At 46.0% G+C, this 21930-nt stretch overlaps 2 long non-coding RNA genes across 5 annotated transcripts; one reads left to right on the forward strand and one right to left on the reverse strand.

Annotated features, from left to right (window-relative positions):
- Positions 1 to 2480: 2480 nt before the first annotated feature.
- Positions 2481 to 3800, reverse strand: LOC126999072 (uncharacterized). Of its 4 annotated transcripts, none has more exons than XR_007753125.1 (3): positions 3679 to 3789; positions 3200 to 3608; positions 2481 to 3134 (listed from the first exon to the last, which is right to left on the reverse strand). It is a non-coding gene; the product is annotated as an uncharacterized LOC126999072 (long non-coding RNA). The 4 variants fall into 4 exon arrangements; XR_007753126.1 differs by having other exon boundaries at positions 2484 to 3134; positions 3200 to 3538; positions 3679 to 3793; XR_007753127.1 differs by having other exon boundaries at positions 2484 to 3134; positions 3265 to 3608.
- LOC126999073 (uncharacterized) lies at positions 3724 to 4492 on the forward strand. The gene is made up of 2 exons (XR_007753129.1): positions 3724 to 3779; positions 3843 to 4492. It is a non-coding gene; the product is annotated as an uncharacterized LOC126999073 (long non-coding RNA).
- The last annotated feature ends 17438 nt before the right edge of the window (positions 4493 to 21930 follow it).

Here is a 21930-nt window from a genome sequence, read left to right on the forward strand (position 1 = left end):
CTCGGTAAGTCGGCATAATCTGTCCATCTGTGTCATTAATTGTCCCTTATCGGCGGGGACTTGCGGCTCACACCCATATTTTCTAGAGTTAACGATCAGCCGTGATAGTCAGTCGGCCAGCCCGTTGCCTCGACCCCCTGCCCGCCCGTCAGCCTACCCGCCGAACCGCCTATACTATACCGTTTTCCTGGAGATTCGTCAATGTGTTCCCGTTTTCTTTGTTGATGGGAGGGTGTCTGTCTACTTGCAGGGATGTGATGTGCAGTGCTTCTGTGCTTGTGGATGGGGGAGGTGAGTGAGTGTTGGTGTTGGTGTGGGTGAGATAGGTGTGTGGGAGGAGGAGGAGGAGGAGGACGAGGAGGAGGAAACCGAGGAGGAGGAGGAAAGGAAGGGAGGAGGAAGGGATGATCATTGTTCTATAAAATGGATATAGCAAAGAAGAGGAGGAAAAAGATGATAGAAAGGAAATGGTTTTATTGGATCTCATTCCATTTTTAACAACACGATTCCACAGCAGACAAAAGATTAAAGGTTTGCGCTATATGGTGAGGGTTGGTTACTGCGAAAACTGATCAAAACTTACAAACTGCTAATTGCCAATGGAAATGAAGGCCAAATTAATCATCATCATCATCAACAAAAAAAGAGAAAAAGAGATAACTATGCTTGAAAAAATATAATCGTTAAAAAAATAGCGGAACGTAAGTAATCACCCGAATAATGATCAAATCCATTTACGTCTTGCAGTTTTCCTTCGCGTCCTTTGAGGTTACTCTTTGGCGATACAAGATTTATCCCCCGCGCTCAGACATCTACACAGGCATCTTAAGAGCAGCTATTTATGGCTTGCTTGTCTTATATTTTGCTCCTCGACAAACGATTCTACACAAACAAAGTGTCCTATTACATTTACCCTTTTCCTTTTATCTTTTTCGTTCTTCAAAATCAAGCATTTACACAGGGAACTAAAAAGCAATTATTCAACAATCGTTTAATTTGTGTTAAACTTTACTCATTAACGCATGATTTAAGATAAACATGAATCAGTTCACGTTCTATCTTTTCTTTCAAGTTATCTCGAATCATTTATTACCGACTCAAAACCAATCACCAAAGTAACCATTTCCTGCGTCTCATTGCGTCAAACTTTGCTCATTACACAACACGACTCAAAACAAACAACAACCCGTTCACGTTTTACATTTTCCTTCACATTACCAAAAAACACTTCTCACCAACTCGAAAAAAAAAAAATCAAGTAAACGCAAAGACCAGCACAGGACTTCCCTTTCTTGACCAGACCATCCAACTCTCCCCTCCCCCTGACCCCAGAAACCAAGCCAACTCTTTACCATTCAGTTTATCGACACCCATTTTCATTCTTGTCCACTTTCCTCCGCTGGGTCTTTTGTCCCTCGGCGGGCCCAGTAACCCAATACAGCTCCAGGTTTAGAGAAAGAATATGATCAGGCCGTCCATAGCGCGCTTACCTTAACAGATCAGGGACGTTTGGCTGTTTGTCTGAGGAGGAGGAGGAGGAGGAGGAGAAGGACGACGAAGAAGACGAGGACGAGGACGAAAACGAGAAAGAGACCAGCGGGAAGGGAGGTAAGTGAGGATGGGAGAAGGAACAGGAGAGAAAGGGAAAAGAATAAGAGAATGTAGAAAGGCGAAAAGGAGAACGAGAGGGGGTAAAGTGAGGCTGAAAGAAGATCTGGAGAAGGGAGAAGAGGATGCTAAGACTGGGTAGAGTTGAGAAAGGAGTAGAGGGAGGAGGAGAAGGAGGAGGAGGAGATGGGTGGATGGAGGAGGGCCGTGGCGCGTCATGGAGGAGGCTATCGGTCAGCTGATCACCAAGACGCAAATCAGAGTCAGCCGAGAAGGACGCTGAGCTCAGTCAAGGTGCCGGGAAAGTGATAACTCGCGCGCGCGTGTGTGTGTGTGTGTGTGTGTGTCCTTTCGTGTCTCTCTCTCTCTCTCTCTCTCTCTCTCTCATCCATGCTCCCTTCCAACGTGACTTTTCTACCTTCGTTACATCTCCTTCCTTTACTTATAGCCTCTCCCTCACTCTCTCCCTTAATTTCTCTCTCTCTGCATCCTTCATCTTTGTCTCCCTTCTCTCCTCTTGATCCACCCTCCCACGCAAAACTCCCGCACCGCACCCCCCACAACACGGCAAAATCCTTACTGCCTCAGACACCTCACAACGCAGGAAAGAAAGGAATGGACACTTCTTACGAGGGGAAACAAGACACATTGGGGGGAGGAATTGGACATTTCCACCTCCGGACATTTTCCCCTCTCATTTTATATTAATAAGAGCGGAATAATAAATAAATAAATAATAAAACAGACGACTAAAGATGAGGAAAATATAATAAACAAGAAATATAGAAAGTAAGAAGGAAAGAGGGAAACGGAGGAAGTTTTTGGATGCCCTGTGCGCGTTCCCGAGGCCCTTCAACTTTCCATCCCAGACACGATAAACGCGGTGAGCAGCGCATTCACAGTGTTTATGATTAATTTCATAATCCACTCTGGAAGTTTTAAGAAGCGAGTTCTTACATTCGCCATCCTCGCCTCGGCGGGGCTAAGGAGCGCCAGCGAGCCCAAGGTCTCCCTGGCGAGCGTGGCAGTACTGAAGGGCTCCCCGAAGGTCGCTTTGGTGTCCCCCGGGGCGTCCGTGGAGGTGCCGGAGATGTGCCCGGGTAGGTGGGGCTCGTTAGCCGTGGTAGGCAATTCACCTAGGAGAGCAAACTCCGAACAACAAACCCGGGCAGGTGGAGCTCGTTAGCGTAAGGCAATTCACCTAGGAGAGCAAACTCCGAACAACAAACCCGGGCAGGTGGAGCTCGTTAGCGTAAGGCAGTTCACCTAGGAGAGCAAACTCCGAACAACAAACCCGGGCAGGTGGAGCTCGTTAGCGTAAGGCAGTTCACCTAGGAGAGCAAACTCCGAACAACAAACCCGGGCAGGTGGAGCTCGTTAGCGTAAGGCAATTCACCTAGGAGAGCAAACTCCGAACAACAAACCCGGGCAGGTGGAGCTCGTTAGCGTAAGGCAATTCACCTAGGAGAGCAAACTCCGAACAACAAACCCGGGCAGGTGGAGCTCGTTAGCGTAAGGCAATTCACCTAGGAGAGCAAACTCCGAACAATAAACCCGGGCTGGTGGAGCTCGTTAGCGTAAGGCAATTCACCTAGGAGAGCAAACTCCGAACAACAAACCCGGGCAGGTGGAGCTCGTTAGCGTAAGGTAATTCACCTAGGAGAGCAAACTCCGAACAACAAACCCGGGCAGGTGGAGCTCGTTAGCGTAAGGCAGTTCACCTAGGAGAAGGACAACTCTGATCACAAACCCGGGCAGGTGGAGCTCGTTAGCCGTGGTAGGCAATTCACCTAGGAGAGGGACAACTCCGAACAACAAACCCGGGCGGGTGGAGGTCGTTAGCCGTGGTAGGCAATTCACCTAGGAGAGGGACAACTCCGAACAACAAACCCGGGCGGGTGGAGGTCGTTAGCCGTGGTAGGCAATTCACCTAGGAGAGGGACAACTCCGAACAACAAACCCGGGCGGGTGGAGGTCGTTAGCCGTGGTAGGCAATTCACCTAGGAGAGGGACAACTCCGAACAACAAACCCGGGCAGGTGGAGCTCGTTAGCCGTGGTAGGCAATTCACCTAGGAGAGGGACAACTCCGAACAACAAACCCGGGCGGGTGGAGCTCGTTAGCGTGAGCAGTTCACCTAGGAGAGCAAACTCCGATTACAAACCCGGGCTGGTGGAGGTCGTTAGCGTAAGCAGTTCACCTAGGAGAGCAAACTCCGATTACAAACCCGGGCAGGTGGAGGTCGTTAGCGTAAGCAGTTCACCTAGGAGAGCAAACTCCGATTACAAACCCGGGCTGGTGGAGGTCGTTAGCGTAAGGCAGTTCACCTAGGAGAAGGACAACTCTGATCACAAACCCGGGACGGTGGAGATCGTTAGCGTGATGCAGTTCACCTAAGAGAAGGACAACTCTGACCACAAACCCGGGCAGGAGGGGGTCGTTAGCCGTGGTAGGCAGTTCTCCTAGGAGAAGGAAAACTCCGAATTCAAACCAACCAACCAACACACACACACACACACACCGGGCAGGTGGGGCTCGTTATAGGCGTCGTAGACAATCCACCAAGGGGAATCAACGAAAAAAGGGATAAAAATAAAGAAAAAGAATAGAAACGAACGCAAGAAAAGAATACTATGAAATAAGAATAGGACAAAAAAGGATATTTTAATAAAAACACCAGAAAAAAAGGAAAATTTAGAAACGCAACATCGAGAAAAGAAAAAACATAACTCAGATCATCCAACTTTCGGCCCTAACATCATCAACATCACCAAAATTATGGGTGAGTCTCTTCTGGGAGGAAAGCGGCTCACCCAGACCAACGAAGAACACCAAGAAAGGATTATATAAAAAGGAGAAAACAACAACAACATCGAATAAGAAAACCAACACCAAGAAAAAGAACAGCAAGAAAATTATATAGAAACGAAAAAGAAAGGAAAAAGAAAAGGAAAAGAAAACAAAGAAAAATAATAAATAAAAATAATATAAAAATAATAATAATAAAATAAAATAAATAAATAAAATATAGCAAGATTAAATATAAATAGAATGATATACAAACACACACCCTAACATTATTACCAAACCAATTATGGGTGAGTTTTATGGGGAGAAGGACGCTCACCCATACCAACACGGAACACCACAAAATGGATATAAAATAAGAAACGCAAAAAAAAGAGGTATAATATATAAATAAATGACACCAAAAAAGGATAACATAAAAAAAAACAGAACATCAAGAATTACAATACACTAACAGAACACCTTGATCATAACAGTAAAAAAATTATAAAAACACATAATACTGTAAAAATAATTATCTACTAACTATTTAGCTAACTTACTAACTAACTAGCTAACTAACTATCTGTTTGACTACCTATTTAAACTAACTACATAAGTACAACAGCCTAACTAACTAACTAAAATACTAAACTAAACTACCTACCTAAATAACTAGCTACCTAAACTTCTAGTAACTAATCATCTAACGATCTAACTAACTAATTAACTATGACTATTTGACTGTCTATTTAACGAACTATCTAACAATCTAATTAAGTAACTATACTCGCCGCACGCTAAGTCAGACAGTCATCCATTGAATCGCCCACCAGTCAATCACTTTATCAGACAGTCAGACAGTAACCCAGGTAGTAACACCAGTCAGTTGGCCAACCAGTCAATCAATCATTTATTAGTTTAGTATTTCAGACAGTCAATCAGTCAGTCCAGTCCAGTTCAGTCAGACAACTAATCCCTCCCTACAAATAACGACAGGGCCTACATATACAGTCTAATTCACGGTGATGTATGGTCTAATGATCTAATCCCTTCAGCTCACTCCTTAACCCCTTGACTGCGAATTTCCTACAAGAAGACATCACCAAGCTATGGGAATGTAACAAAAAGTGGCTGCTAAAATTCAATGAAGAAAAATGTAAAGTCCTGCACCCATGAAAAACACTCCACTATCCACCACAGAGGCAGAGAAAGACATGGGACTATATGCTACATGGCTACCAGTGAAGGCAAAATCCATGCCAATCGCAGTGAATGGGTTAATGACTGGAAGATGTAGGTGAACGGTTATCAATGGTACTCAACACAAGGAAGTATTTTTCTCCACGGCAAGAGGAGGCATGCAAAAACCTAAACAAAAAAAAAGAAAACTCCAAAATGGTGCTCCTACAAAGAAAGCAAAATAAATATTAACGTGTTTCTTTGCCTTCTGGTTTCCTTGCTTCATAAGTGAGGGAAGTATACTGGAGGGGCTCGATAACTGACCTTCTGTTGGCCCCTGGAAGAAAGAGGGTTCGAAAAGGTCACTTCATATAGATCTGTGGAGAAGCCGAACATCTCTGTCTCTCTTCCTCACCCCCTTTTCACTCCCCTTTGCACCCCTTACTCCCCTTTTCACACCCCTCCTCCTCTTCACATCGCCTTCATCCCTCTCCTAATCCTTGTCTTATCTTAAACGTCCTTTTCTTCACCGCTCACCGCTTCCTCACCCTCCATCTCATCTCCTTTTCTCCCCACTCAACACCCCTCATCTCCTTATCTCACCCTTATTAGTGCTTCCCTCATTCCTCATTCTTTCCTCCTGCCCTTCATGTCACTTCCTTATCACACTGGAGAGTAAGGTGGGGTTGAGTATACAGGAGCTGCCTTGTATAGGTCAACCGGCCTCTTGCAGACTCCTTACGTTCTTATGTTCTTATGCTCTCTCTCTCTCTCTCTCTCTCTCTCTCTCTCTCTCTCTCTCTCTCTCTCTCTCTCTCCAAATTATTATTATTATTATTATTATTATTATTATTATTATTATTATTATTATTATTATTATTATTATTAACACCAGCATTCCTCCTCCTCCTCCTCCTCCTTCGTCCCCATCCATCTCGTCAGGCCAAACAGGTGACCTCGCTCTTCTCCCTGCCATACTAAACGAGGCTTCTGCCGCCGCCGCTGCTTCCTTCACCTCGTCAATTCGCTGCACGCATCCCAACCTTCCTCCGATGTGCTGCGTGTCTTCCTAGGTATTCCAGTTCTTTTATGTAACCTTATATTTCTGTTGTTTGGTGTTACTATGACTTTTTTTTTTCTATTGGGTGTTTATTCAAGTATTACAATTTTCTTTTATGACACTTTTCTATTGTGTTATTTGATGTTACTAATTTACTATGCACTTTTTTCTGTATTGTGTGTTTATCTATGTATCACAATTTCTTTATGATACTTGATATGATACTTTACGATACGCGATATGATTACTTTTGTGCTATTTGGTGTTACTGTGCCTATTTTTATTTTCTGTATTGCATGTTTGTCTAAGTATTAAAATTCTCAACATTATCTTACCTTTGTGTTTCTCGGTGTCACTGTGTATGTTTGCTCCTCTGTGTTGCGAGTCTGGATAACTGTTACAATTCGCTTCATTAGTTATCTTACTTTTGTGTTACTCGGTGTTAGTTTTTTTTTTTTTTTAATCTTCCGTAACACACGTATGCTTATTAACAACCATTTCTTTCTCTTAACTAACTCTTACTTCTTTTTGTGTTACTCGGTGTTATTATGATGAGGTTTCAGAAGCAGGAGGAGGAGGAGGAGGAGGAGGAGGAGAAGGATTTATTTCCATTTCATTCATGCATTATATCCCAACCTTCTTCACTTTTTTTCCTCCTGTGAAGCTTTAATTAACTTACTTAGCCCCCCCCCCGCCACACCCTGCCTCATAAAGAAAAAAAGTAGAAAGAGCAAGAGAAGGCGTTGGTGCTTCAGAGGAAGAGCTGAAGCATTAGGGGGATCAGCAGCAACACCAGGAGCGTCAGCAGAAGCAGGAGGGAGAAGAGAATGAGAGAAGGAAGGAGAAACAGAATGACGACAAGGGTGAGATGTGACCCGGAAGAGGAGGAGCAGGAGTAAAAGAAGTAGAAGGAAAAGGAGGAGGAGGAGGAGAAGGAGCAACGAGGAAGAGAAGGGGGAGTAATAGGAATAGGAGGAAATGGAGCTTGAAAAGGCACTGGAGGAGGAGCACCATGAGTAGAAGGAGGAGGAGGAGGAGGAGGAGAAGGAGGACGAGAAGGAGCAACGAGGAAGAGGAGCAGGAGTTGGAGTAAAAGGAGTAGGAGGAAATGGAGCTAGAAAAGGAACTGCAGGAGGAGGAGGAGGAGGAGGAGGAGGAGGATCTTAATCTCCGGCTCCAAAACACAGTCGTAAAGCTCTGCCGTAAATCTGCAGGTCGGTAAATATTGACTTACGAGAGCGGCCACAAGGTGAGTTATTGCACCTGGCGGAGCTCGACCTGCGGGGAGGCTAATGAGGAGGAGGAGGAGGAGATGAAGGAGGAAAGGAAGGAATAAATGACGATGATGATGATGATGATGCGAAGAAGATGCAAGGGAAGAAAAGGCAGAAAGAAAAGGGCAAGGAAGAGGAGGAAGAGGAGGAGGAGCAATATATGATGATGATGATGAGGGGAAGAAGTGGCAGAAAGGTCAGGGAAAAAGAACAACGAGGAAAAGGAGACGATAAAGGAGGAATAAATAACGATAATGAAGAGGAGGAGACATCAGAGAAGGAGAAGGAGAGGGAGAAGGAGGAGAAGAGGGAAAATGATGATGATGGTGATGATGCGGAGGAGAAGAAAGAGCAGAAAGGAGAAAGAGAAATGGAAAAGGGCGAAGAGTAGGAGGAGGAGGAGGAGAAGGAGGAAGAGATGATGATAATGAGGAGGAGGAGCCAGTACAAGAGGAGGAGGAAGAGGAGGAGGAGGAGGAGGAGGAGGAGGACATGATAGCATAATAAAATAAATAAATGAATGAATGGTTTATGATTATGAGAAGGATTGAGAGGATAATGGCGGGAAATAAGAGCCATAATGTTAAACTAGGAGTGTGTACGTGTGTGTGTGTGTGTGTGTGTGTGTGTGTGTGTGTGTGTGTGTGTGTGTGTGTGTGTGTGTGTGTAAACGCGTGTACGTCACCAAGAGAGAGAAAAAAAAGAAAATAATTAAGAAGATGCCCACTAAAATACGAGACAGACAGACGGTGAGACAGACAGACGGACAGACAGACAAACAGACATGCAGGACAAAAATAAAACAATAAAGCAAGAGAAAGCAAGCGATAGTAACGAAGTAGAAGAATAAAATAATAAAACTACACACAAAAAAAATAAATAATAATAACAATGATAATGAAAGAAAGAAAATGTGATTGATATTTAGGAGTACATAAATAAGAAGAGAAAGAAAGAAAGAAAGAAAGAAAGAAAGAAAGAAAACACAAGAATATCCATTACGAAACATTTTCCTTGAGTCCATCTTGAAATCTCGACAGCGACTACAACACAACACTAACACTAACGAAAGAAAGAAAACGGGAGGCGAGTTACTAAATATTGCTAGAAGAGGTACTGGAGGTGGTGTCAGGAGGGCTGGAGGAGGAAATGGAGGAGGAGGAGGAGGAGAAGGAGGAGGAAATGGAGGAGGAGGAGGAGGAGGAGAAGGAGGAGGAGGAGGAGAGAGAGAAGAAGACTGAGGTAGAGAGAAAGCGGAGGAATATAAATCAGGTAGGAAGACAAAGACTTTTCATATGAGCAAGACGGTATACAGGTGACCGGGTGACATTTTTTTCTCTATATATTTTCAATTAAAGAAGAAGAAGAAACAAGAAGCAAAAATGGGGGAAAAGAAGACAGAATGAAAAATAATAACAGATGAAAACGAAAGATGACAGTAGAGAGGAAGGCGATGTGTGATGAGAAAAAAGAGAAAGATAAGGAGAGTAAGAATTTATACTAACACAGATAGGAAAAGAAAGAGACTGAGGGAGGGAGTATTGATGACAGAGAGGAACGGAAATGGGGGAGAGTTGGAGGAAGAGAAGTAGGAGAATGAGGAGGTGGAGGAGGAAGAAGAAAGGGAAGAAAAGGGAGAGGAAGAAGAGACTGAATAGGTTCATCGACGCTTTCAATTAAATTACACTCAATCGATAATAATTAGGCCCACAAAAAAAGTGAATCGGGGAGGAGGGGAGGAGAGGGGAGAGGGAAGGGAAGGGAGACGAAGGGTGGACTCAAGAGGAGGGAAGGGAAAGGTAGGGGAAGGGAGATGAAGGGTGAGCGACAGGGGACAGGAGTAGAAGGGGAAGGGAGTCCATTTAATAAGGAGATCAATATTCCTCATACAAGGCCTCAGGTAATTAGCGGAGGAACGGACGGGGAAAGAAAGGTAATTAATAGGTAAGATATTGACAGATAGGCTGGGAGAGAGAGAGAGAGAGAGAGAGAGAGAGAGAGAGAGAGAGAGAGAGAGAGAGAGAGAGAGAGAGAGAGAGAGAGAGAATAAAAAAGATATAAAAAAGACTTACAGTATCGAGAATAGGGAAGAGGAGGAGGAAGAAGAAAAGAAGTAAAATGAAGAAACTGAACAAAATAACATTAACAAGAATAAGAACAAAAACAACAAAACAATTATAAGAAAATTTAAAGAAAATCAATCAAAATCAAAATAAGGATAAATAAGGAGCAGGAAGGGAAGTAAAAAGAAGAAGAAAAAAACAATAACACATAGAATAAAACAAAATCAAGAAGAAAATAATGAAAAGAAAAAAAAAGAATGAAAAGCGAATATATCAAAATCAATAGAAAAAAAATGAAATCAAAAGAATCAAATAATCTAAATAAAATTAAAATGAAAAGGACGAAGCAAGCCTAAACACGTAGAAAGCGATGGGCTGGACAAGGAGCGGCCAAGAGGGAAGAAGAGAATTATCCACAAGAGGACGAAAACTGGGTCACGAGGATGAAGATGACGAAGACATGAAAGGGAAAGGAAGTGAAGGAAGAGAAGCATGAAGGAAACCTGACCGCAACCACAATCTCTCTCTCTCTCTCTCTCTCTCTCTCTCTCTCTCTCTCTCTCTCTCTCTCTCTCTCTCTCTCTCTCTCTCTCTCTCTCTCTCTCTCTCTCTCTCTCTCTCTCTACCTCTCTCTCCTCTCTCTCTCTCTCTCTCTCTCTCTTTCTCCTCTCTCTCTCTCCTCTCTCTCTCTCTTCTCTCTCTCTCTTTCTCCCTCTCTTTCTCTCTTTCTCTCTTTCTCTCTTTCTCCCTCTCTTTCTCCCTCTCTTTCTCCCTCTCCCTCTCCCTTTTTATTTCAAGTTTTCCTTATTAAAATGTCAGTCATAACAAACTCAAAAAACAAATGCAGCTCCAGGATTGCTTTTCGCCTTCAGTACACACACAACACATTTCCAATCACGTTGTTTCTTAGCCTACCAGCACTATACTATTACTAACAAGAGATTATTAATGTGTAGGATGCAGCCTGTATTCAACCCGTCAAAGTGGTTCATAGAAAGATCGTATAAGAAACGGAGTCTCTGGCTGACTGATGTAGGAGTCTTTGGAGATGAAGTCAAGGAAATAGACGAGAAAAGTAGAGATTGTAGTATGGATGTAAGGCACTACTTAACCACCATGCACCACCAACGCCGCTACCACCACCACCACCACCACCATCACCACCACCACCACCCCCACCACCACCACTACAACCACAAATGAGAGCACGCCATCCTAATCCACCGTCCACCCATTCTCTCTCCTACCTTTCCAATTATGCTGGAAAATGGAAGAAAGGAATCCAGAAGAAAGACACCAGGCTACAATTACGCCACCACCACCACCGCCACCACCACCACCGCCACCACCACCACCACACAATAATACCCGATCCTTATTCCACCCCCCCCTTCTCCCTTCCCCCTGGCTACCCCTGTATCTCTCTCCCTCCCTCCCTTTCTCCACCCTCTCTCTCCACTTTCTGTCTCTCTCCCATTCACCCATCTCTCCCTCTCCAACACTCCCCAAGCCTTACTCCCCCCATTCCCCTCTGGCCACCCCTATATCTCCATCCCCATATCCCTCTCTCCCCCTCCTTTCCTCCCCTTCCATCTGGCTACCATTTTATCTCCCTTTCCTCCCATTGCCCCTTCACCCCTCTCTCTCCCTTCCTTCCCTTCCCTTTCCCCCCTAGCTACCTCTTAACTACCCCCTTTTTTTCCCTCCCCAGTCTTTATTCCCCCCTCCTCCCCTAGTTATTCCTTTATCTCCCTTTCCTTCTCCCTGTCTCTTCCATTCCCCCCTGGCTACCCCCTTTATCTACTCCCCCGCCCTCGCCAACCATCCCCCTTCCCCTTCCCCTCTAGCCACCCCTTTATCTCCCCCTCTCCCCCTTCCTCCTTGAAAACACCTTCATCTCCATTCCCCCATCTCTCTCTCCCTCCTTTCCTCCCCTTTCACCTTGCTACACCATTATTATCACCCTCTCTCCCTGTCACCACCCCGTTCCCCAGTCTCCCCCAACATCCCTCAATCCCTTCCTTCCCCTTCCCCTTAGATACCGTTTGATCCCCCACCCTTCCTCCCCAATTCTACACACACCTTACTCCCCCTTCCCCCCTAGCTACCCCTTTATCTCCCCTCCTCCCCAGCCTACCCCCTCCAATCCTCTCTCTCTCCCTCTTTTCAATTATCCTGGAAGGCGGAGAATTGCGTTCCGCCCATTAGCCGGCGTCGCTGTGACCGAAGGAAGACGTATAGTGAGTGTCCTCCCGCCACGCTCATTGGCTTCCGAGGATCACCCTAGGGCGCTGGAGGTGTGTGTGTGTGTGTGTGTGTGTGTGTGTGTGTGTGTGTGTGTGTGTGTGTGTGTGTGGCGTTGGATTGAACCGACCGAAATATATCTGCCACCACCGCACCCTCTAGCGATAAAATTACCGGAGAGAGAGAGAGAGAGAGAGAGAGAGAGAGAGAGAGAGAGAGAGAGAGAGAGAGAGAGAGAGAGAGAGAATTACGTTTCCGATCCGTATTACATTAACAATTTTTTTTTTTCATTGCATGCTCAGAAAGTCTATATTCTGCTCTCGTGTGCGTGTGTGTGTGTGTGTGTGTGTGTGTGTGTGTGTGTGTGTGTGTGTGTGTGTGTGTGTGTGTGTGTGTGTGTCTGCGAGAACGATCACTGCAATTTAGTGCACAAAAGAATTCCTATATAATAATTATCTCAACTATTCCTCCTCCTCCTCCTCCTCTTCCTCCTCCTCCTCCTCCTGGTGTTCTTTATCCTTAGGGAGGGAGGGAGAGGGGGGGGACTTTTCTACTCTTATTCAATACCACCATCGAAGAAGGTCTCTCGCACAATGGAATACGTTACAGAGAGGCACAGCTACCTCGTGGGCCAATAAGCTTTCAATTATCTGCTTCTGCTATGTTCTCATTTTCCATCGCTTCCTCCTCCTCCTCCTCTTGTCTTTCATGCTCACTTTTTTTTTCCCTGTTCTTCTCCTTCTAAGTCAGTTCTAATATGTTTTTTTTTTCCTTCTTTTCTTCTGCGTTTTCCTCCACATGACTTTGTTCTTCTGTGATCTTCTTTTTCTCTTTCTCCTCCATAAGTTGTTTCTCCTTTTTCTATTTTTTTTCCATATTGTTCTTCTCCATTTAAGTTTGCTGTTGGTGTTGTTGTTGTTGTTGGTGGTGGTGGTGGTGGCAGTAGTGGTGGTGGTGCTGGTGGTGGTGGTGGTGGTGGCAGTAGTGGTGGTGGTGCTGGTGGTGGTGGTGGTGGTGGTCGTCTTCCTCCTCCTACGTTCGCGTGTGAGGCCAAGTCACAAGGGAACAACACTTCTCGTTCACTGTCTCAATCTACGCTGTTTTCCTCCTCCTCCGACTCCTCCTTTTCCTCCTCCTCTTCCTCTTCCTGTGTTTGTTCCACCTCCGCCCTTCCTGAATTTCACATGTTTTCCTGCTCCTCCTCCTCCTTGTAAACTGTTTTTTCCTCCCCTTCCTAAATTTGTTGTCTTTTCCTCCTCTTCGTAATCCTGCTTCTTGCCTTCCTACTTCTCTTCCTGCTACTACTGTTACTACTATTACTACTACTACTACTACTACTACTACTACTACTATCACTACTTCCTCTGCACCTCCATTTTTTCCTAATATCTAGTCACTTCCCTTCCCTCCCTTCTTATCTCGTTCATTTCCTTCCCTCCTTTTTCACAACGATTGCTCATGTCCGTTTTCGGTTTTCTTTTCCCTCCTCCGATGAAGTTATCAGACTCTTCCTTGTGCTCCCCCTCCCCCCTTCCTCCTCTCCTTACCCCTCCCTCCCTCCCTCCCTCCCTCCAAATCTCGCTATATCCTCCTCCTCCTCTTCCTTTTATAATGTCTTCCTTCCACGAATATAATTATTTTCTCCGGCCTCAAATTATTATTATTAGTCTCTCTCTCTCTCTCTCTCTCTCTCTCTCTCTCTCTCTCTCTCTCTCTCTCTCTCTCTCTCTCTCTCTCTCTCTCTCTCTCTCTCTCTCTCTCTCTCTTTTTTCTCTTTTTTTTCTCTTTTTTCTCTTTTTTTATTCTTTTCTCTTTCTCTGTCTATCTCTCTCTAATCGCCATAATAAACAAACGATACTGATTCCAACAACAACAACAACTACTACTACTACTACTACTACTACCACATCAACAATAGCAACATAAATAGAAATGGTATCTACCCCGTTTCCTTTATCACCACCAAAACCATCACTACCACTACCCTCCCCTATCACCACAACCACCACCGCCGCCAGCACCTTCCCGCAGCAGGTGTTAAGGGACAGGTAGCTACGCGTATGGTCTATGTGTTCCAGCTGTTGCCGTGCCCCTTCCGCCTCCCCCACCCCCCCCCCACCCCATTCCACCGCCGCCCTTCAATTACACGATCGCCAGTCCAAGCAATGGGTCGCGTCGCCCCGCCCGCCGCGCCATTACCAGCCATTACCTTCAATTTTCTGCATGAGGATGACGCGCCCCGACACAGGGATATGGTCACACCCTCCCCCGATTCACTTCTGCCTCTCCTTCACCCCTACACACATACGCACCGAGAATGACTTTTATCTTTATCACAGACGCACATCCTCCCAAGTTATCCTCAGCCCCCAGCCACGTCTACATGCCCTCCAGGTTCCTTGCCCCTTAAAATATCCTACCGACTTTTCGCAATATTGGTAAGATACACATATACACACCGAACGACTTATAGCTATCTACCCCTGACACACCCTTCCGGCTTCCCTTCAGCCCTCCACCTACACACAGATAAACACACTAACACCCATGCACACTCTCGACTTCCCTTGAGCCCTCCACACCCTCAAACACACACACACACACAAACACACTCTTCCTACTTCCACTCCCATTCCACCTACACACAAACACACCCTTCCGACTTCCCTTGAGCCCTCCACACCCTCAAACACACACACACCTTCACACCACCACCTTCCACCTCCACCACAACACACCACACACCTTCCTTCTTCCCCCTCCACCCTCCCTCACACACACACACACACACACACAAACACACTCTTCCTACTTCCACTCCCATTCCACCTACACACAAACACACCCTTCCGACTTCCCTTCAGCCCTCCACCGACACACAGATAAACACTCTCGCCTTCCCTTCAACCCTCCAAATCGTCACACACACAAACACACCCTCCCGATTTTTCTTCACCATTCCATCCACACACAAACACACCCTTTGACCTCCTTTCAGCCCTCCCAGACACACACGCACACCCTTCCGACTTCCTTTCAGTTCTCCACCCAGACACTCAACACTCCACACACTCAAGATTTCTCGCCTCTTCCGTCACCCTCCTCTCACCCTAACTGTTAGAAATACAATCACCCTAACTGTTAGAAATACGACAGGGACAGGTACTATATGAAGATCGATAACAATAAACAAATAGGAACATGCGAACTGACATCAACAAATGGATATCCAGAAGTATAAAGGAAAAAGTAAAAGGAAACGTTGGCAATTTGTGAAGTGTTTTGAGGCAGATAGACGTATTGATTAAAAAGAATAGTATTATGAAATATACAACAGCCCAGAGAAATTCACCTCGTATTCGAAATGGTAGATTGGATTAGGTTGGGTAGATTAGATTAGGTTAGGTTGAATTAGTTAAATACGTGTTTCAGAAAATGATGTGGTTGTCAGACCCGCAGAGATGAGTAGAGGAAAGACATTATGCACCAAATTCTTTATCTTGCGTTCGAATTGGCTTCCTAAATATAAGTCCATGTACGACAATGATAAATGTGCATCAGATTCTACTCATGCTCGAAAAGGACCAATAAACATGTGAGGGAGTGAATGGAGTGAAGTTTAGGGGCATTAGGGTGAGTCCAGGAAGGAGCGGAATAGTCTATATAGCCCATTCATCCCGCGTTTGGAGTGGAGCGTCAAATACATGTTCTCGTCGTGGTCGGAAGCATGTCCGGAGGATGGGATGCGAACGCAGCAGGTGGCGGTGGCGGGGCAGGTGACAGCGGCGGCGGCGTCAGGTAAAGGTAAAGCTGAAGCACAGAGTTTATCACCATGAAATTCTGTGCCCGAGTCCCCGGTGCTATGAAAGACCTCTCCCTCCCTTCCTCCCTTCCTCCCTTCCTTCTCTCTTCCCTCCCTCTCTCTTATACTCCATCTCTCCTGTCATGCTCTTCTGCCTTCCCATGTCTCCTTCCTTCTCTCCCCTCCTACTCTTTTTCTCTCTTCCTCTACCTTTCCTCCCTCGTTCCCCCACACCATCAGGCAATTTGTAGAACTTTCCGCCCCCTCATCCCACCCGGAGGAGGAGTGTCGCTGCGTGTTCGGCTCCCGTCTGGCGTCCAATGCGTGAAATTAAATACGGGACCAATTCAGGGGCGGCGGAAGTATTGGCCACGCCGGGATTAAGGACAAGGAGAGACCCAGGAACCCACAGCCAGGAACCCACACATATAGCCACCCAGTCACCCAGCCAGTCAGACATCCAGAAGCCACCCACCCAGCCAATCACCCAGCCAGTCATCCAGTCAGACATCCAGAATCACGCACCTTCAGTCAAGAACTCACCCAGCAAGCCACCCAGCCAATCACCCAGTCAGTCATCCAGACTCACGCACCTTCAGTCAAGAACTCACCCAGCAAGCCACCCAGCCAGTCATCCAGTCAGACATCCAGAATCACGCACCTTCAGTCAAGAACTCACCCAGCAAGCCACCCAGCCAGTCATCCAGTCAGACATCCAGAATCACGCACCTTCAGTCAAGAACTCACCCAGCAAGCCACCCAGCCAATCACCCAGTCAGTCATCCAGTCAGACATCCAGAATCACACACCCTCAGCCAAGAAGTCACCCAGCAAGCCACCCAGCCAGTCAGCCACCCAGCCAGCCAGACACACAGCCACCCAGCCAGTCAGCCACCCAGCCAGTCAGCCACCCAGCCAGCCAGACACACAGCCACCCAGCCAGTCAGCCACCCAGCCAGTCAGCCACCCAGCCAGCCAGACACACAGCCACCCAGCTAGCCACCCAGCCAGCCACAGTCGATAACACAACCAGGCCCCAATTAAATGTACTATTATTGCGGCTGTCTTAACTACCCTCCCAGCCCCCTCATCATCTATTTCTAATCCTCCTCCTCCTCCTCCTCCTCCTCCTCCTCCTTCATGGACAATCAAACCACTCTATGTAATACAGTTGGTTCCGTCTCTCTCTCTCTCTCTCTCTCTCTCTCTCTCTCTCTCTCTCTCTCTCTCTCTCTCTCTCTCGCTCTCTCTCTCTCTCTCTCTCTCTCTCTCAATCTCTCTCTCTCTCTCTCTTCAAGTCTCGGACCCTTTTTTGTAGCATGAGTGTTTCTTCTTTTTTTCCTCTTTTCTTCCCTGTTTCCCCTCACGTCCACGAAACAAATCATTATAATAGGGCACATAATTGTATATATAAAGGGGGATCGATAGGGAGATATGGAAATGAATAGGGACACGAATAAACAGGTGGGCGGGTAGGAGTAAAGACATAACGTGAGACCCTTATTCCTAGAAGCTTTTGGCTCTCACAAATATCTCCAAAGACTACAAAGAAAACTAGTCGGGTTCTCAAGAGTGTGTTTCATATTCATAGTGCAGAAGCCTTGTCAAACTATCCCCATGCACATAAAAAAAATATATATATAGAAATACACATAACTTACGAAAACCTCAAATGTGGGTATCGCACTCATAATTTTATGACAAGGCTTTCGTAGGAGTTGCCAGGCATTTCCATTGGCAGTTTTATGACCCTGGTGGTAGAATGCAAGCCCCGAAATGTTTGAGAAGATTGAAGAATGGGTAAGAATAACGAAGATAAAAAATAAACAGAGGGATTGGGTGAAACAGACACAGCAAAAGTTGATAATAAAACAAAAAAAGGAAGGTTCGGTATATAGGATGACACAAATAAAGGTAAACAAGAAGATTAATTAGAGAAAAAAAGACCAGAAAAAACAGATGGACCAAGAGAAATAAAGGAAAATATCGAAAACAAGAGGCAAGAAGGTTAGGTATAGAGGTAGACATGCAAGTGGATGAAAGGACAAAAATAAAGATATGTGGCCCTCACCAACCGCCCTCCTCCTCCTCCTCCTCTTCCTTCCTTCATTCCTTCCTTCCACTTTTCCTACGTCTGTTATTATCCATCTTTTTTTCTGCCGTCATTTTTTATTCTCTCTCCGCTTCCTTTCTCACAGTTTATTTAGTTATTTTCTCTCTGCATTATGTCAAGTTTCTATGAAGTTAAAACAATAAAGTAATAAGTAAAGTAATGTTTGACGTTTATTTTTTTCAGGTTTTATAATTTGTAGTTTACTTTATTAACATTTTTACTATTACAGTGTTCTTGACAATCTCTCTCTCTCTCTCTCTCTCTCTCTCTCTCTCTCTCTCTCTCTCTCTCTCTCTCTCTCTCTCTCTCTCTCTCTCTCTCTCTCTCTCTCTCTCTCTCTCTCTCTCTCTCTCTCTCTCTCTCTCTCTCTCTCTCTCCTCCTCTCCCTCTCCCTCCTCCCTCCCTCCCCTCTCCTCTCCCCCTCTCCTCCCCCTCTCCCTCCTCTCTCTCTCCTCTCTCTCTCTCTCTCTCTCTCTCTCTCTCTCTCTCTCTCTCTCTCTCTCTCTCTCTCTCTCTCTCTCTCCCACGTCTGGTCATTTCCCTCCTGTCCCTCACAACATGGTCATCTTCCTCACCACCAGTCATCGTCAAGGCGTCCAAAGGGGCATCACAGCGTCCGTCACATTCGCTCTTCCCTCAGTCACCGCCACCACCACCACCACCACCTGAGCCGCCGCTGCCACAGACACTGCTATCTGCACCTCCACCGGTTACACACCCTATCATCACCGCGGCCCTCGTCGTCACCCTGCCACCTTCACACCTATCATCACCACCATCACCATCACACACACACACACACACACACACACACACACACACACACACACACACACATTATCACGTCATCTTCCCGTTCATTATAGAATCACACCGCAGCTTACAATCACCAAGACAATACCAGGACATCACACACACACACACACACACACACACACACACACACACACACACACACATCACCATTATCACATCACGCAACCGTAAGATAGACACCACATATTCATCACCAAACACCACCACATCACCATAAAAGAGTGACCACTATCATCACAATCACCATAGTCATCACCACCCATACAAAACATCACCATCACTACCATCACCACCACCACCACCATAACGTCATCACCATTACCGCAATTCTAAGGGACGGTCAGAATCATCATCATCACCATCATCAGTCAGCACACCATTCATCCTCATTATCCCGGCCATCACCACCCCGTCATCACCGCCCCTACACCGGCCGCGCCACGCTCCTCATCACCACCATCACCACCATCACCACCGCCTCCCCGGACATGCCCGAGCACCGAGGATCAGATAAGCCACCATCCGTCTTACCACCACCACCACCACCACCATCGCCACCACCACCACAGCCCTCACCAACCGCCCTCCTCCTCCTCCTCTTCCTTCCTTCCTTCCTTCTATATTTCGCCCTTTTCTACGTCTCTTCTGTTATTATCCATTTTTTTCCTGCCTGTCATTTTTTAAATTCTCTCTCCGCTTCCTTTCTCTCAATTTATATAGTTATTTTCTCTCTCCTCTGCTTCCTTCTCTTCTCCCTTTCCTTTCATTTATATTTCTTCTTTCCTCCTTATTCCCTTGTCTTTATGCCTATTCTTACTTCTCCTTCTCTTTCTGTCTTCTGCTTTCTTTTTTCCTATGATTCGTTTTCCACAGTACATTTCATTTATTCTCTCCTATTCTCCTTTCTCTTCCTACCTGCCTTCCTCCTACTCTTACGTTCTTCCTGCCTATCCTTCTTCCTGGCAACCTTCCTCCTATCCTCTCCCTTCTATTCTGCAACCTTCACTTTTGCTGTTTATCTTCCTCTCTCCCTCCTTCTCTCCCTCCTCTACTCACTCACCCATCCACGCCCTCATACGCCGTCCTCCCTCGCTTCCCTTTTCCTTCTCCTTCCTCCCCCAGCCCATCCACCCATCCACGCCCTCACACGACCTCCTCCCCGCCCTGACTGCCCACCCCAGACTGAGTTATTTCCCTCCTTCAACACACGTCACGCCAAAGCAAACTTATGGTCCCTAACACCTGTTTCTACACACTGAGTCACACGTGAATCCATGACGAGGCGAGGGAGGGAGGAAGAGATTGAGGAGAGGAATGAAGGTGCGACGTGCTTAGCTTGACAACACGTGTGAAAATGTTGCCTAACCTAAAAAAACGTAACCCCATCTAACCTACCTAACCTAATCAGTTACGGAGAGAACAAGGAAGAGAAGGATGGTAGGAGCAGCGAGTAGCGGGCTTTTTTATTATTACTGTTTCCTTTTTTTTGTCCCCTTGAGCTGTCTCCTTTGCTGTAAAAAAGAAAAAGTGTGATTTGTTAACTTGGTAAGACTTTGAAACGGAAAGGAGGAAAGAAGGAAAGAGGAAAATACAACGCGAACACATGATATGACATGAAAACGATGAGGGGAAAGTCTATCCTAACCTAACCAAACCTAACCAACCTCAACCTGTTATTAAATGCATTACGAAGAGGAGGAAGGAAGGAGAGGGATGGAGGTGTAACGTGGATAAGCAACAACACTTATTAGTACGTTGAGATACAAGCTAGCAACGTTATATTGAGTCAAATCGAAAAAAAGATTAAGAAACAATACCAATACAGCAGCTTATACGTGTGTAGCGTTGAGAGAGCCCTTGCAACACCCCCTCCTCCTCCTCCTCCTCCTCCTCCTCCTCCTCCTCCTCCTCCTCATATCTCACTGTGCATGTTCTGAAGTCTGAACCATATCTCACACGGAAAACCTAACTCACCGAGGCCTTTTTGTGCTAATAACACGCCGGGATAACTTACTCCGGCCCTCCTCTGACATACGACCCCGGCAGCGCTTCCCGATGTGCGTGTGTGTGTTTGAAGTCTTGCCCTCAGCTCCGGCCAAACACTTCCTTATCTTAATTCTTATGAGCCTGGATGCACCTCTTTATATACACATCCTTTAATGATCTTAGCTCGAGTCACACCCTTTGATCACACGAATAGGGTAGTTTAGGGCCATATCATTAAACATTTCGGCGCCCAAGCACATATATTTGATAAGGTTTTCGTGGGAGTTGTTGCAGGAATTTTTAATAATCTCAGCTCGAGTCACACCCTTTGATCACACGAATACAGTAGCTTAAGGCCATCTCATTAAATATTTCGGCGCCCAAGCACATACATTTGGTAAGGTTTTCGTGGGAGTTGTAGGAATTTCCATGGGCAGTTTTATGACCCTGATGGAAGTTTGACAAAGCTTCTGTGCTATCATGAACGTGAAAAACACACATGAGAACCCGATTAATCTCCCTTTCGGAAATAGTTGATGTGGGAAGCGGAAGCGTCTCAGCATACCGAACTAAGAGAGCGACTAAAGCAGCTTCGTTATGAATCAACAGGCAAGCATTAATCTCCTCTCTTTAGTAAGCAATATTCCCAGCGATTTCCTCCTCTTCCTTCTCCGCTTATCGTCCCACCCAAGCTGCGTCGCTTCCAACAATCCAGCCCAAGTACGGCCGCCAAGGCATCGGTGCGTCATTTCCTCCGTGTCCTCTCCGAATACCTTGAGAGATTACGAGTACAATTCCTTGCGACACCCCCGCCGCCGCAGCCCCGCCAGGTCACCCGCCGCCCGCCCTCCGCCCACACTGACCAAGAGTACCTGAGTCCCACACCCTCTCACGCACTACTACTACTATTGCTGCTACTACTACTACTACTACTACTACTACTACTGATGTTGATGACGATAAGATAACGGGCAGCTTTATAGCGGAATAGATCGC

Source organism: Eriocheir sinensis, chromosome 15 (genome assembly GCF_024679095.1).
Source record: "Eriocheir sinensis breed Jianghai 21 chromosome 15, ASM2467909v1, whole genome shotgun sequence".
NCBI lineage: Eukaryota > Metazoa > Arthropoda > Malacostraca > Decapoda > Varunidae > Eriocheir > Eriocheir sinensis.